Consider the following 14681-nt stretch of genomic DNA (forward strand, 5'->3'; position numbering starts at 1 on the left):
TTGTACTATCTACCTTTACTCACAGGAAATGGATGCCCAAACATTTTATGGATGTAAGAAACATGATCGAGCAGTTAGGGTCATTCTTTCTGACAGTGAGGACAGTGAGCTTGAGGAGAGCGACAGTGATGAAGAGTGGACTCCAGAAACAGGTCTGAGGGACAGTTAGGAGATCAGGGTCCAGTTAGTAAAGTAGCATGCCGTATGTAATGTGTGTGTGTGTGTGTGTGCGTGCGTGCATGCAGTGGATGAAGAGAGGTATATGACCTATTCTAACGTTATGCTTCCTGGATTTGTTTGAGAACATATAGCCTGTCTGTCACCAAGTCTGTTGGTGAAGATGACGACGACAACGATGATGATGATGTTGATGATGTTGTATCAAAGGAAGATGTTCCATGCTTTCCCCGGTGGAGAACACCCCACAATGCAAACATAACTGATTACCCAGAATGGCAGGCCAGCCTTCCAAAATCAGACAGTATCATGTACGGAGGCTTGCGGGTGGCTGCGCGAACCTCGCTGCAGTGGCAGCGCGAGCCTCCATTTCCCACAATGCACTTCACGACAAAAAAATTTGCAAAGATGCCTAAGTTACCTTCCGGCTCTGAATGTAAACACAAGGGGTTTGTTTATGGTGGATGGCACTTCAAAATTGTTCACCGTAATGCAAGAGATTCGGGTGAGTAACCACAGAAAGACTTACAGATTAGTGATACTAAGGCTATGACTGAGGTTTTACAGATTTGATGAAAAATTCATCACGAAAGTCTCCAGCACCTTTAACTAACTCACAGTCTTTGTTTAACATAAACTTAGGCAACTGTATTAATATTCTAATCTTATTTAAACCCAGAGCCTGACCCAAAATAAAAAACAGAGGAGCATAGTGAGACATCCTAAAAGCGCAGGATTCTTCATCTTTGTGGGGACATGAAATCCTAATAAGTTTGTAAATGTGAATCCTGACACACAAGACATGCATAAATAAACAGACTGGCACACACTTTAGTCCAGTTTCATACACAAGCCTTGGGGTAGTCTCTCAGAAACTCTGTACCATGTGGTCTGACCTCACCAAAAAAAGGGGGATTACATAAACACACAATTTTACACACTGTACATACACATGAAGGTGAATTGAACTGCCTATTTGTGTGATTAAATCACTGTTGCAAGGTGGACGAATCAGCATTCATCTCCATTAGAGACTCAGAAGCCGAAAGGCACTGTGACTCAACACACACATCTGGGACACACAGAGGCAAACACATTAGTAATGGAGTTTGCTCAGGGCACTCAACTGTCCAACAGAGAAATGTAAAAATCTGGAGACTTCTGATACAAAATCTGTTGTGACAATTCTAAAGATTAAACTCATTACCACAAATGCAAATATCGGACAATGAGCCTCACACTGAGAATCTCAATGAGGTTAACTATGAAATGCAATTCATCGCTGGCCAGGGCAGAAATGTGTTGCCCACGAAAATAAATAATGTAAACTTACATCTGCAGAAGATAAATAATACAACAGTTTTGTTTCTTCATCCCCTGCCTCCTTCAGCATCAACAAACTTCCCCTCTCTTCCTCCCCTTCTGTGGTTTGTCACCTCTCCTCCCCTCATAGATGCTCTCACAGGTCAGTGAACACAGTACAAGTACAAATGTGATGCAAATGTAACAGCCATAAATATTTTCTACTCAGGAAAATGAATGTGTTGCAGAACAGAGGAAAATACAGCACAGAGCAATGTCTCTCTAGCTAATATTTTCATTTGCTCTCTTGGTAATCCACCATACAAAGGGCACAGTTGTTCCACAAAAGCAACTATGTCATTGTAAACTCACTGAACAAATCTGAATGTAACATCTGATTGAAGCACTTAATTGTTTGTTTAGTGATTAAACACAAATTGAAGTGATGCTGCTGGCAATACAAATGTCAACACCCAAGTAATTACATTAACAGAATGAGTGTGCTGCAATTTAATAGTTTGCAGTGAGGGAGATGCTGAACTGATACCAATGCACAGCAGACACATTAACAATTTCTACTCATCAAGGTCAAGTGGTACATGTAGCCTGCAATGCTATATTAATTACTCCTAAGTTTGCATCTTTCTAAGAATTATTTAATGGAAATAAAAAGTAGTCAAGTCGGATCAGGACTAAACATTTCTGAAAACCAGTGTGTAGCATGAGGAGCACTTTGAGACAAGAGTGTTACATTGCATTTTACCACGTTGGACTCAATGCAGACTTGGAGACAAACACCAGGGTATGCAGGTAAAAAACAAGGTTTTATTGAAAGGTGAAGGAAATAATCTCCTGGATGCTGGCGTGGTCTTGGGCATGGACAAGGGTGTAGACATGGATAGGGTTGTAGACGTGGATGTGGTAGTTGATGTGAACAGGGTTGTAGACATGAAGGTTACCATAGACGTGGTTGTAGCGATGGTGGACATGATTTAATTTAATTCAACTTTATTTATAGAGCCCATTTCATGCACAAGCCAGACTCAACGTGCTTCACAACAGGTATATTAACATACCAAAACGATCATAAAAACGAGAGTGCAAGCGTAAGTACACAATCTTATGCACACACAGTTAAACTCGCACATGCACACATACCCACACAACCACACATGCACATACACAACTCAACAGAACGCTGTCAAAAAAGGTATGTTTTTAACCTGTTTTTAAAAATGGAAATGCGGCCTAAATCTCTTTTATCCCCCAAAGTCGGGTTTCTTTCACTGAGGTGTGTCTGCCACATGTGCCGGGTGATTTAAGTTGACTTCCCCTTTACTTTTTTTTAGTGGATCCTTCCCCTACCCTAGCACTCATCCATTCACTAGGCCTCAGCCCTGATTAGATTGTTTACCCTCCCCTTCCTGTGTGAGTAATTAATTAGTGTTGTGTTTTTTTTAAGAACAATGATTTAATAAAATTGTATTTTAAAACTTGGCACCGGATCTCACTCCCTTTTGAGCAAATGACCGTATGTGCCTTGTATAGTTAAAAGTGATTCTATGGGTGAAACTCCTAGGGTGTTGTTGTTGAGCTCATTTCATAGTAATAACATTAATTCTAGATCTGTCAACCGCCTCCCCACCACATGTGGTTGATATGACTTTTGAAATTTAGATCACTATCGACAATTACGCCCAGATTTCTTGCTTCAGATGCACTGTCTAGAGCAGGGGTCACCAACCTTTTCTCTTCTGTGAGCTACTTTTACATAATGAAGTTGCTGGAGGGCTACTCTAATTGAGCAACATTTATTTATGTAGCTAATTTTCATATATACACATATTTTGTATAATACGTTTGTAACATTGTGTTCTTTATTATTTTATTTATTTGTATTTCTTTGTTTTAACATGTACAATACTTAAAAAGTGTTAATACCAAACTATTATTTTACTTTTATTAAGAAAATCACAAGTAGAAAAAAAACAAACAAATACAAGCATTTGCATGCTGTATTCCTAAATATTTTAATACTATATCAAAAATTATGAAATGGAACAATCCTGCATATTTTGATAGAATTATTAAGAACAACAAATACACACCTGTATGTGCATTTTTATACTTCAAAATTGTGAAAAGGAACATTGTCACTCACACAATAAAACTTCACCAGCATGTGCTGCTGTATTTCTTAAGGATTTGACTTTTTCTAAATTCACATATGCTGTCAAAGCATATCAATTAAAAACATAACTTTGTGTACATAAATCCAGCAACCCCTTGTCACTTCTACAGGGTCATCACACTGGAGTAAAACGCAGAGGCACCTGTTCAGGTCCGACCCCAGCTGTCTGAGCGTGTGCACACATAGCGCACGTATGTTTGAGCTTGTCCAGGAAGTGAACCACTTTACTGATGCCTCTGTTGATGTGCTGACCTTGGTCAGTTTAGTGAACATGGACTGTAGTTTTGGGGTTCAGTTTTCAGCTCTTTCATCTTCTCTTTACGGAGACTGATTCCCATTGGTAAATCTCCTGAAAAGTTACTGTGAACTTTGGTGAAATTCCCCTCCACGTTGCATCTTTTACCGACTGCCAGGCTCATGCCACAGATCAAACACCAACACCCCCCCCCCACACACACACACACACACACTTGTCTTTCACATTTGTCAAACAGAAGTCTGTGTCTCATTGTTCATGAGAATAACTCCCTGACTTGGTCCACATTGTTGCGGAGCTAAACCCACTACCTGCCTGACATCTTGCTCATCCCGCTCCTCCTGGGCCCACCCCTCTCCAATGACAGTCAGCAAACCCAGCGCTAAAGTTTGATTGACAGCTAGTTAACCGTTTCACCTTGGGAGAGGGGCAGGACACTTGTAATTTTGATTGGGTGGAAATTTAGACCTGTTCAACCAAATGACAACTCTGTGTTATATTATTGACCTTTGGTGAGCCACCAGTAGATCGCGAGCAACGTGTTGGAGACACTTGGACTAGTTAAATTTTTAGAACAGGCCTGTGGGCGACTCGTGTGGTCCCTTGTAGGCGACACCAGGTTGGTGACCCCTAGTGTAGAGAAAGAGAGTTGAGGTGAGCTGCAATTTTCTGTCTCCTGAGCCTGTGCACCAAAAATGAGTATTTCTGTTTTGTCTGTTTAGTTGTAAAAAGTTTTCTGATATCCATTGATTAATATCTGTAATACACTGAGAAAGGGATCGTATGGGAGATAGGTCATTAGGGTGTACTGAAATGTAAAGTTGTGAGTCATCTGCATAATTATAATAATTTATATTATGTTTGCGTATGACATGTGATAGTAGGAGCATGTAAAGATTAAACAGTAGGGGTCCAAGAATTTTCCTTTGGGGCACCCCAAATGTAATGTTCATTTTGTTTGAGGAAAAATCCCCAATGGAGATAAAGAACTGCCTATCATGGAGGTAGGTTCTGAACCAGTTTAGAACTGGGCCAGATAAGCCAACTCATTGTTCAAGCCTCTCCAGTAAGATTTTGTGGTCAACAGTATCAAATGCAGATCTAAGATCGAGTAATACCAGAATGGATGTAATACTGTTAGTACAAACCCAGAATCCAAATGCAGAACTCCAACAACAAAAGTTAGTTCCAAAAGGTTTATTGTTCACACACAGGTGAAAAAATATAATGAGTGACAGAATCTTGAGGATAATGGTGGGGATCTTTCTCCTCAGATTAGTCCTCCGGATCGAGGGCAGCAGCCCGTCTCCCCGAGCGGTGTTAGGATTCTTTTCCCCGACTGGGGAAAAGCAGAGGGAGGTCAGGGACGGAAACAGATCATACACAGGCAGGCTAACAACCGAGCAACAGGACATAAGGACTAGGCAAACTCACGTACCGGTAGTCAGGGCGAGAAGGTCAAAACCAGATCAGATGAGGCAGACAAAACCGACAGGGAACAGGCAGAAGACGAGAAACCGAGGGATCCAAAAACAGGTCAAAAAACAGGCAAGCAAACGAGGTCAAGAACGCTGGTCTGAACTACTGGAGTTACAAACTGGCGACTGACAAGGGGAAAAGACAGAGTTTAAATACACAAAAGGGAGGGAAGACAACTAGACACAGGTGGAGCAAATCAGGGCGGAGACAGGTAATCAGGACAGAGGTCAGGATGAGCGGGGAACAGGAAGTAAAGACGACAGACAAGACACATGAGGGAAAACTTAACAAAATAAAACAGGAAGTGACACACAAAACATAAAAGACAGACAAAACCAGACTATTGTCTGGCAATAGGTATGACAATGGAAATTTTTTTTGGAGTCCCTATTTATATGTATCTCATTTATAGCTTTAATAAGTGCTGTTTCTGTGCTATAGTGGGGATGAACACCAGACATATAAGTATATAAAAGGCTGTTTGATGTGAGATAGTTCTTGAGCTGAATATAACCTTTTTTTTTTCAAGTATTTTGTTGAGGAATGGTAAATTAGAGATAGGCTTGTAATTTGCAATGACAGTTTTATCCAGATTGTTCTTCTTTAAAACTGGTTTGATGACAGCTGTTTTTAGTGTTGTGGGAAATATACCTGACTGAAGAGACCAGTTAATGATATGAAGAACCTCTGGTGCTAAGCAGTTAAAGACAGTTTTGAAGAATGTTGTTGGGAGAGGATCCAGGCAGCCCGTGGAGGACATTAGTTGACCAGAAATGTTGTCAAGTTCTGTCAGGTCTAAACAGTTGTAGTGAGACATGACAGGTGGAGCTCCTGAAGAAAGGAAGGGCAAGTTCAGTTTTAGATGTTAAGACACTAATGTTTTGTCTAATAGTAATGATTTTGTTATAGAATGAAGCAAATTGGTCACATTTTTCTAAGGACAACATTTCTGAAGGGATGGTGGATTAATAAGTCTGTCAACAGTTGAGAAGAGTACTTTACTATTTCATTTATGAGTTTAGAAAAGAAAGACTGTCTAGCTTGTTTAATGGCCTTCTTGTATTCTTTCAGTTTATCTTTGTGAATGTCATTGTGAACCTGAAGTCTTTTTTTTCTCCATTGGCACTCTGCCTGATGGCACTGCCTCTTGAAGTGTCTGATGTCCACTCCATTTCTCCAAGGAGCCTTTTGGTTGTTTTCATGTATTTGATTTTGAGCAGTGCAATTTTGTTAAATACACTGTATTTTTGAGTTGAAGTTGTCCACAAGTTCCCTAGTTCAGGATATTATGGACAATGACAACTTACTTACACTTTTTTGAAAGCTTTCAATTGTACTGATATTAATTAGGCATCTTTTGAGTATTTGAGAGCTGTTGCGTTGTACAGAGAAAGTAGAAACATCAAAATAAATCCAACATTGATCAGAGAAAGCTACATCCATGACAAGGGGCGTGGTAATGTTAAGCCCTTTTGAGATGGCAAGGTCCAGAGTATGTCCTTTATTGTGAGTGGGTCCGCGGACATGTTGAGAAAGGTCAAATGTCTCCAGCAGAGTAGTGAATCTTATGGCTTCTGGATCAGTTTCAATGTCAATGTGAGATTAGAATCACCAGATATAATAAGACAGTCATTATCAATAGAAACCTTAGATACTAAATCAGAGAATTCCTCCAGAAATCCTTGTTTAGATTTTTGGTGGACAGTCGACAGTTATTATTAAAGCTATACCTACTGATCTGGCATTTCACACAGCAAAATTTGAACATAAACAACCCGCCTCCCTCCAAAGCCCTGCCTGCTTCCCCCTGCCTGAGCTCTGACGCTCCCCTCCTCTCACCTGATGCGCGTGGTGGAAGTGGATCCACCCATACTGGGAATGAGCATACTGTGAGCATGCAGACTCCACCACTGTCCGTGGACATTTCACAGTCGATACATTTATCATCCGACACTGAGTGACACCAAGTACATGGAGTCTCGCGGCCGCTTTGTACAAACATGTCCGTGGAGTCCAGTCCACCTAACTCCTGGACTTTATCTCCATCCTTCATTCACTGGACTCTGACTGCTTCAGTCGAGTTGTTCTGTTTGTTCTTCTTGGTTGCTGTTTCAGTTAATAAATCCATTTTTTCCCTTCCGCACGTGCATTTGAGTTCTATCCATTCACAGGCTAGACAGGAGACTGCAGTCAGTGACAGGAGGAGCAGCGGGATTGAAGCGTCAGATTCAGAGGTACCCATATCGGCTGCGGGACAGCGGAAATGGATGACTGACAGGAGGCTCCACCAGGCTCGACCAATTATTTTATTCGGACCAAATAAAATGATTGGTCAAACTTTAATTAGAAATATATGAGAATTAAACATTCTTCAGTTTCAAAACCTGGTGAAATTCTTTTACATTTTAGTTTGACACATACTTATTAGGAGCATTTTAAGATGACAAGAGATGACTAGATGACATCATACAGTATAGCTTTAAGACTAGTTTTGCAATGCACCGATAAAGCAAGATATTCAAAGGATATAAATTTACACAGGTGGACTTTCTTACAGCCATAAATGTCAGAGAAGACAGCAGCAATTCCACCACCTCTCTTACCAGTTCTAGTGATATGAAAGAAACTGAAGTTTGGAGTCGTTGTCACAATAAGTGTAGCAGCTCCATTTTTATCCAGCCAAGTTTCAGTTAGTAAAGTGAAGTCTAGACTATGAGTACTAATCAGTTAATTTATTAAAAATAATTTATTTGTAAGTGACCTGCTATTTAATAGAGCCATTTTTATTTTTTGAGGTGCATTGCTGTGTGAGGGGCTGATAACTGGAGTGATAAGAATAAGATTACTGCGGTTTAATGAGCTGGTGGGATCAGAAGTGCATTTCTTAGGCCTATATTTTGTGATAACAGGGATAGATAAGATTGTCACTGGATTGCTATAATGTTTAGAGTGTGGTATTACAGACCATCAAACAGAGAAAGCCATGCAAGAGTGCCTCCTCCATCATGCACCACAGACCAGCGGAATCCTTCTACATGGGCCCTCTTCTTCATCACCTACAGTACCACAGAATGCCAGCTGCATCTCTGGAGGAATCCTCCTCACCTGAAGAACAACACAGGCACCAGAGTCCCAGAAGAAGCTGACCAACATCTGCTACAATCAGAGGAGCAGAGGAACAATGCTGGCACCGGAGTCCCAGAAGAAGCTGACCAACAACTGCTACAGTCAGATGAATAAAGGAGCAGCGCAGGCACCGGAGACCCAGAAGTAGATGACCAACACTTACAAAACTGACTACAAGTACAATTATGGAAAAAAAAAAAAAATCTGATTGGATTACTGCCAAGAAAATTCCTGAATAGATTTTATAAAACAAACCAGGAAATCTACAGACACCACAAACATGACCTTTTGGTGTATCAGAACAGAGAGACACCAAATGAACATGTACCTCAGCTCTCAAAAACCACATTTCTTCAGTTGGCAAAATTGGTGGCTGATAATACCCCAAACCACAAGAACTGTTATGTATGCGGATTCATCCCAGACAGTGCAAGTCAAGGGCTCCCTTTTGTTGGCTGTGCCCATCACCCCCTGTGACACTTACCACATACTACATTTTTACTCCACCTATGAACACTGTACTTGTCTATTCCTTCATCAAAAGGAATGTACTGAATTTGTGGCATGAAGGCATATGAATTTTTACCACAAGGAAGGTCTGGGGTGTGTGGCTTGGGTCATGTGATACCGACAAGGAGAGTCCTTACCATGTCACCTGAAGTTCACATGGTAAAGAGAGATGTACACACACACACACACACACACACACACACACACACACACACACACACACCATGGACTAGACTTTTTGGTGCACCCATCCCAAATTATGGAGTCATGGCATCCTTGGATCAAATAAAAGACCTTTCTCATGCAGCTGAGGACCTTGCAAACTCCACAGCAAAAGGCATGTCCATGCTCTCACAAGAAATGACTGCTGTTCGAATAATGACTTTACAAAACCGTACTGCATTGAGTTATTCACTGGCCTCACTGGAGGAACGTGTGCGGTTATTTGAGTAAAATGTTGTACTTTTATATCTGATCACAACTCCACTATACAAGAAATACCTAACCACATGCATGATATTGTAAAGACACTACGTAACCCTGACATCACTGGTTTATTTGACTGGCTTAAACAGAAATTAGGGGCATTGGGTTATGTCATTTTTGAATTTGTTTTACATGGTCTTAGAATCCTGACAACAAATATTCTGATCACCTGCTCAAAACCATTTGTATATAAATTGTTACAAAACTAATCACTACAATTATGTACACCAATACAACTCAACCCACCCCTCCAGTAGAAGAAGAAAACTATGATTTTTTTGTTTCAGATTGAGATTGATGATGTCTGAATAGGAGATTTAAAAAAAAAAAGAAGTGTGGATTGAGGAAGAAAATTTGTGATTTGAGAACACAGACAGCACCCTTTTGTTTCGTGTTCCCTGCCGAGCTAACCTGTTTCGCATTAACCAGTGATGTTTTGATAATATGTTAAGATGCCTCCACCAGGTCTGAGAGACTTACCCTCCCTTCCCTTGGTGTGAACCCCCCCTTCCTGGAGTGTGACCCACTCCCCTTTCCCCTGAATGTAAATTATCTTGTCTCCTTCCTGAAGTACAACCCCCTTTTTCTTTATTACTTTGTTTTCCTTTTTTTTCTGTTGACTTTTTTGAAGTAACTGTATAAATACCATCTGAAAACATAGATTCGGGGTCAGACTACTGAAACAGACTCTGTCTGCATCTGTGGTCTCACCGTGCTCCGGAACACTAAATAAAGCTACACTCATTGCAGCAAACTTTGAATCAGGTTTTGTGATTTTTCTTCAACAGACCTAATCGCTGTTATATGTGATGTCCAATGAATGTTCCATCAGTTTCATGTAAGGCCTGAAGATCAAGGTTACCTGAGGTTCTTATGGTGAGAGAACGGCAATATGGAGTCTTGGCCATCAGTTTTTGGGATGAAAGTCCATCTTTTTAGGGCAGCCTCTTCACCTGGCTGTGCCAACTTTGGCCTTAAACAACTAGCCACAGAAGGTCAGGATCAGTTTAACCAAAACCCTATTAAATTCATCCAAAGAAATTTTTATGTTGATGATGAACTTGTGAGTGTAACATCTGATGCTGAGGCGATCCAGCTTGTTGAGGAAGCAAGAAAGCTCTGCAAAACAGGCAAACTGAGACTACAAGTTTGTCACCAACAGCAAGAACGTATTGGAATCAATACCAAAAGAGGAGTGTGCAGAAAGTGTCAAGCAACTGGATATGGCTTTAGGAGAGCTGCTCATGGAAAGAGCACTCGGAATCCAGTGGTGTGTATCCTCTGATAACTTTCAGTTCAGAGTTACTGTCAAATGCTCACTGACAAGAAGAGGAGTGTTATCCACAGTGGCTTCCATCTACGACCCTTTGGGGTTCTTAGCATCTTTAATCCTCAATGGGAAGCAAATCTTACAGCAGCTCTGTTGAGACAAGGTTGGGTGGGACGAGCCACTCCCAGAAGAGCTCAGAACACAGTGGATATTGTGTAAAACCAGGGTTTGTGTGCCTGGGCTCAGGCTGCCCTGGGCTCAGGCTCACAGGCTCCCTCATTCCGGCTGCGTTCGGCTTTGCTCGCTCTTTACATTGGTAGTAAACCCGTCTCGTTGTTTGCAGCCATCTTTCCTTGCCCAGGTGAATCTTCTTCTTCGATTTTTAGTGGCAGTTGGTGAACCTTGCAAGCACAACTCACGTAAACTCACATCAGGTACAAGAACGAGCAAAGCCGAACGCAGCCGGAATGAGGGAGCCTGTGAGCCTGAGCCCAGGCACACAAACCCTGGTTTTACAGACAAATCCCACTACGCATTTGTGGATCTCTCACGGCAGAAGTGTAGCAAAATTCACGTGTGTAAAGAGAGCCAATCGAGAAGCTGCTTGACTTGTAACCAATGATTTGTCTGTATTTCTGGGTCTTGTAGTGAAAATACTTTGACTTTTCAAATCTGATTACACACACACAAGTTGTTTTACACATTTGCAGATTGTTGTACAGACACACAAATCTCATCACGCATTTACAGATTCATTTACACATTTGCAAATCCGACTGCGTACAGACAGATTGAAATACGGACACTCAACTCTCCACACGCATTTGCAAATAATATTGCTACAATAATGGCCCCATAGCAGAAGGTACAGAAGGAATACACAAAGTCCAAAGATGTCAGATTTGCCAGAAGAAAGAATGGAAATGACACCTCCATTCACATATTGTGGCATAGATTGATTCAGACCGTTCTATGTGAAAGAAGCGAGAAAGGAACTGAAAAAGTATGGTCTTCTCTTCACCTGGATGTGTTCTAGAGCCGTACATGTTGAAATGCTAGATGATCTTACTACAGACGCTTTCATTAATGCATTGCATGTATTCATTGCAATACGTGGAAATGTGAGACAGCTGAGATGTGATCAAGGCACCAACTTTGTTGGCACAAAGAGAAAGTTCATCCATGCCATGAAAGACCTGGATCATGAGCAGTTAAAGGAACATGGATATGAGTGTATAATGAACACATCATCATCAAGTCACATGGGAGGTGTATGGGAGAGACAAATTAAAATGATCAGAAGTGTCCTAACTGCAATCCTTGATCAGTCTGCTAAGAGACTTGACAGTGCCCCTCTTAGAACCTTGCTACTGTAAATAGCAGACCTCTGACAACAGAATACCTAAATGATCCTACAGGTCTAGAACTTGTCACTCCAAACCACATCCTCACGATGAAGTCCAACATAATATTGCCCCCTCCTGGTCAGTTTGTAAGTCAGGATCTGTACCTATGCAAGAGATGGGGTCAGGTGCAGTACTTAGCAAATGAATTCTGGACTAGGTGGAAGAAGGAGTGTCTCCTTAATTTTCAGCAAAGACAAGTCTGGCAAAAGGACAAGAGACACAAAGGTCAACGACATTGTTATCCTTCACGAGGATGATTCTCCACAAAATCAATGGAGATTGGCAAGAGTAACAGAGGTGCATCCCAGTGCTGATGGCAGAGTCAGAAAAGTAAAATTGTTAATGGGTGACTCGACCTGAGACAACCATGGGAAATGCATCACTAAACAAGTCTATCTTGATAGGCCTGTACACAAGACTGTTTTACTGCTTGAAGCAGAATAAGGGTCATGGTTGTTCATATGACTATTAAGGTCATTTGAAATGATTAGGATTACAATTGAAATGAATGTTAACTTGTGAAGGAAATCACAAATTTGTGATTTGGTGGGAGTTTAACTGCCATAAAAGGCATTGATCTTCATTTATGTAATTTTATGTTTGTTTACGCGTTGTATGTATATAATTTCATTTTTGTGACTTTGTTTAATGGGTAGGAACTTTGTTCATGTTTGGTGTTCCACAGGGACAGTTTTAGTTGTCACAGCGTTTTGACCCCATGAAGACCTTAATGAGATGTTTTTGCTATATGCTCATCGGATAATATAAATTACTTCTGTCAGATAGTATAAATGACTTCTATAAGACAAAACTGAGTTTGTCTTTCTATATTTCAAAAAGGATTTTGCATCGTTCATTTCCCTGAAGGATTTTGTGTTTGCTGCAGGTTTTGTGCAGCCAGCGAGTCAGCCAGTTTATTTATGTTATATTGTGTCACACATATTGGTTTCAGTCAATGTGTATGTGTGTTTTATTGTGTACTTATGTGTGTGTTGCTTAGTTCGATGGTGGATTTACTGGTGTTAAGCTCCGACGAACAAATCTATCAGTAATGAAGAACTTTGACTTGTACTCGGTCTGGAAAAAAGTGGTATTGGTGCATCCCTAGTTGGGATGCCTTTATCATTAAGCATCAGGCAAGCAACATATGTTAGGTGTTTACTTTGGAAGGAATTGCCTGTTACCTGGATTTAACAAATAACTCAACTCCTTCCATTTGATAATTTCTGCAATGATTAATATGTTTCAGCTGCAACAAGTTCTTTAACCCTTTAACTGATGCAATGAGTAGTTTCTCATTCCTTAAACAACCATCATTTTTATACAGAACATAAAGGTTTGACTGTTTCAATGGACATAGGTCATGTGGTCTGATGACTCCAGATCCAGACCCTGTTCCAGAGCGATGGACGCATCAGGGTGAGAAGAGAGGCAGATGAAATGATTACCCATCATGCCTAGTGCCTATGCCTTTGGGGACAGTGTTATGATCTGGTGTTGATTCAGTTGGTCATGTCAGGACATCTTACAATTGTAACCATGATGTGTCCCAATATTTTTGTCTATATAGTTTAGAAACATTAACATTTCATTAAATTTCAATGGGAAATTTTACTTCCTAAGTGAGATGTGAAGAATGTAGATGGTTAGTTGTGATAGAAAACGATAATTTAGAATGAAAGCATGGAGAATATTTTTTTTAAATTTAGAGGTAAAACATTTAAAATCATCGTCATGGATAAAAAAAAAAATAAATAAAAATAAAAAATCAATGTTTGCTATAAAATTAGGTAAAAAGCATCTCTGGGGCATTTTGGAAGCAAAGATGACAATTCAAACAAAACTAACCAGTGCAATGTAATGCAATCCTATTTATCCTAATATAAAACTATATTATGACATTTTTCATTATTGTTTTGTAGCCCAGACCCCTGTTAGAAAAGAAACAAATGAATTCAACATATCCCAATACTTTTATCCATATAGTGTATGACTTAGGCAATTATGCTGAGGCTAATGATATGCAACCTCACTCTGCTCATTCATCCATACACTCTGACTTTACCTCTGATTATACTCATTATGAAACTCCATGGTAGTGTTTACTTGGTTGTGCCACTTTATTTGCTTTCATCACAGTAAATTAAATTATTAGCCTTCAACCTTCATCTCATCCTTTTTTGTCATTCCTTCAGAGCCAGGCCAGGACATTCTTGTATGAATAATTTGATACAAGTTAAACATAATTTGCATACTTTGAGGCTTAATTGATCATAAGTATGTAACACCTATATAACATCTAATATAAAAGACAGTTTTACAAAAGACAGTTTGATGACTTTGTGATGTAAGAAACCATAAGAGTTGCTGATGAAAATCTCTCTAATACGATTTATGAGCTCATGTAAGGCATTTAAGTTTACTCATATTAGTTCAGTGGCATATATTCATGTTAATTTTGATGCAAGTAACAGTGCA

Source organism: Sphaeramia orbicularis, chromosome 12 (genome assembly GCF_902148855.1).
Source record: "Sphaeramia orbicularis chromosome 12, fSphaOr1.1, whole genome shotgun sequence".
NCBI lineage: Eukaryota > Metazoa > Chordata > Actinopteri > Kurtiformes > Apogonidae > Sphaeramia > Sphaeramia orbicularis.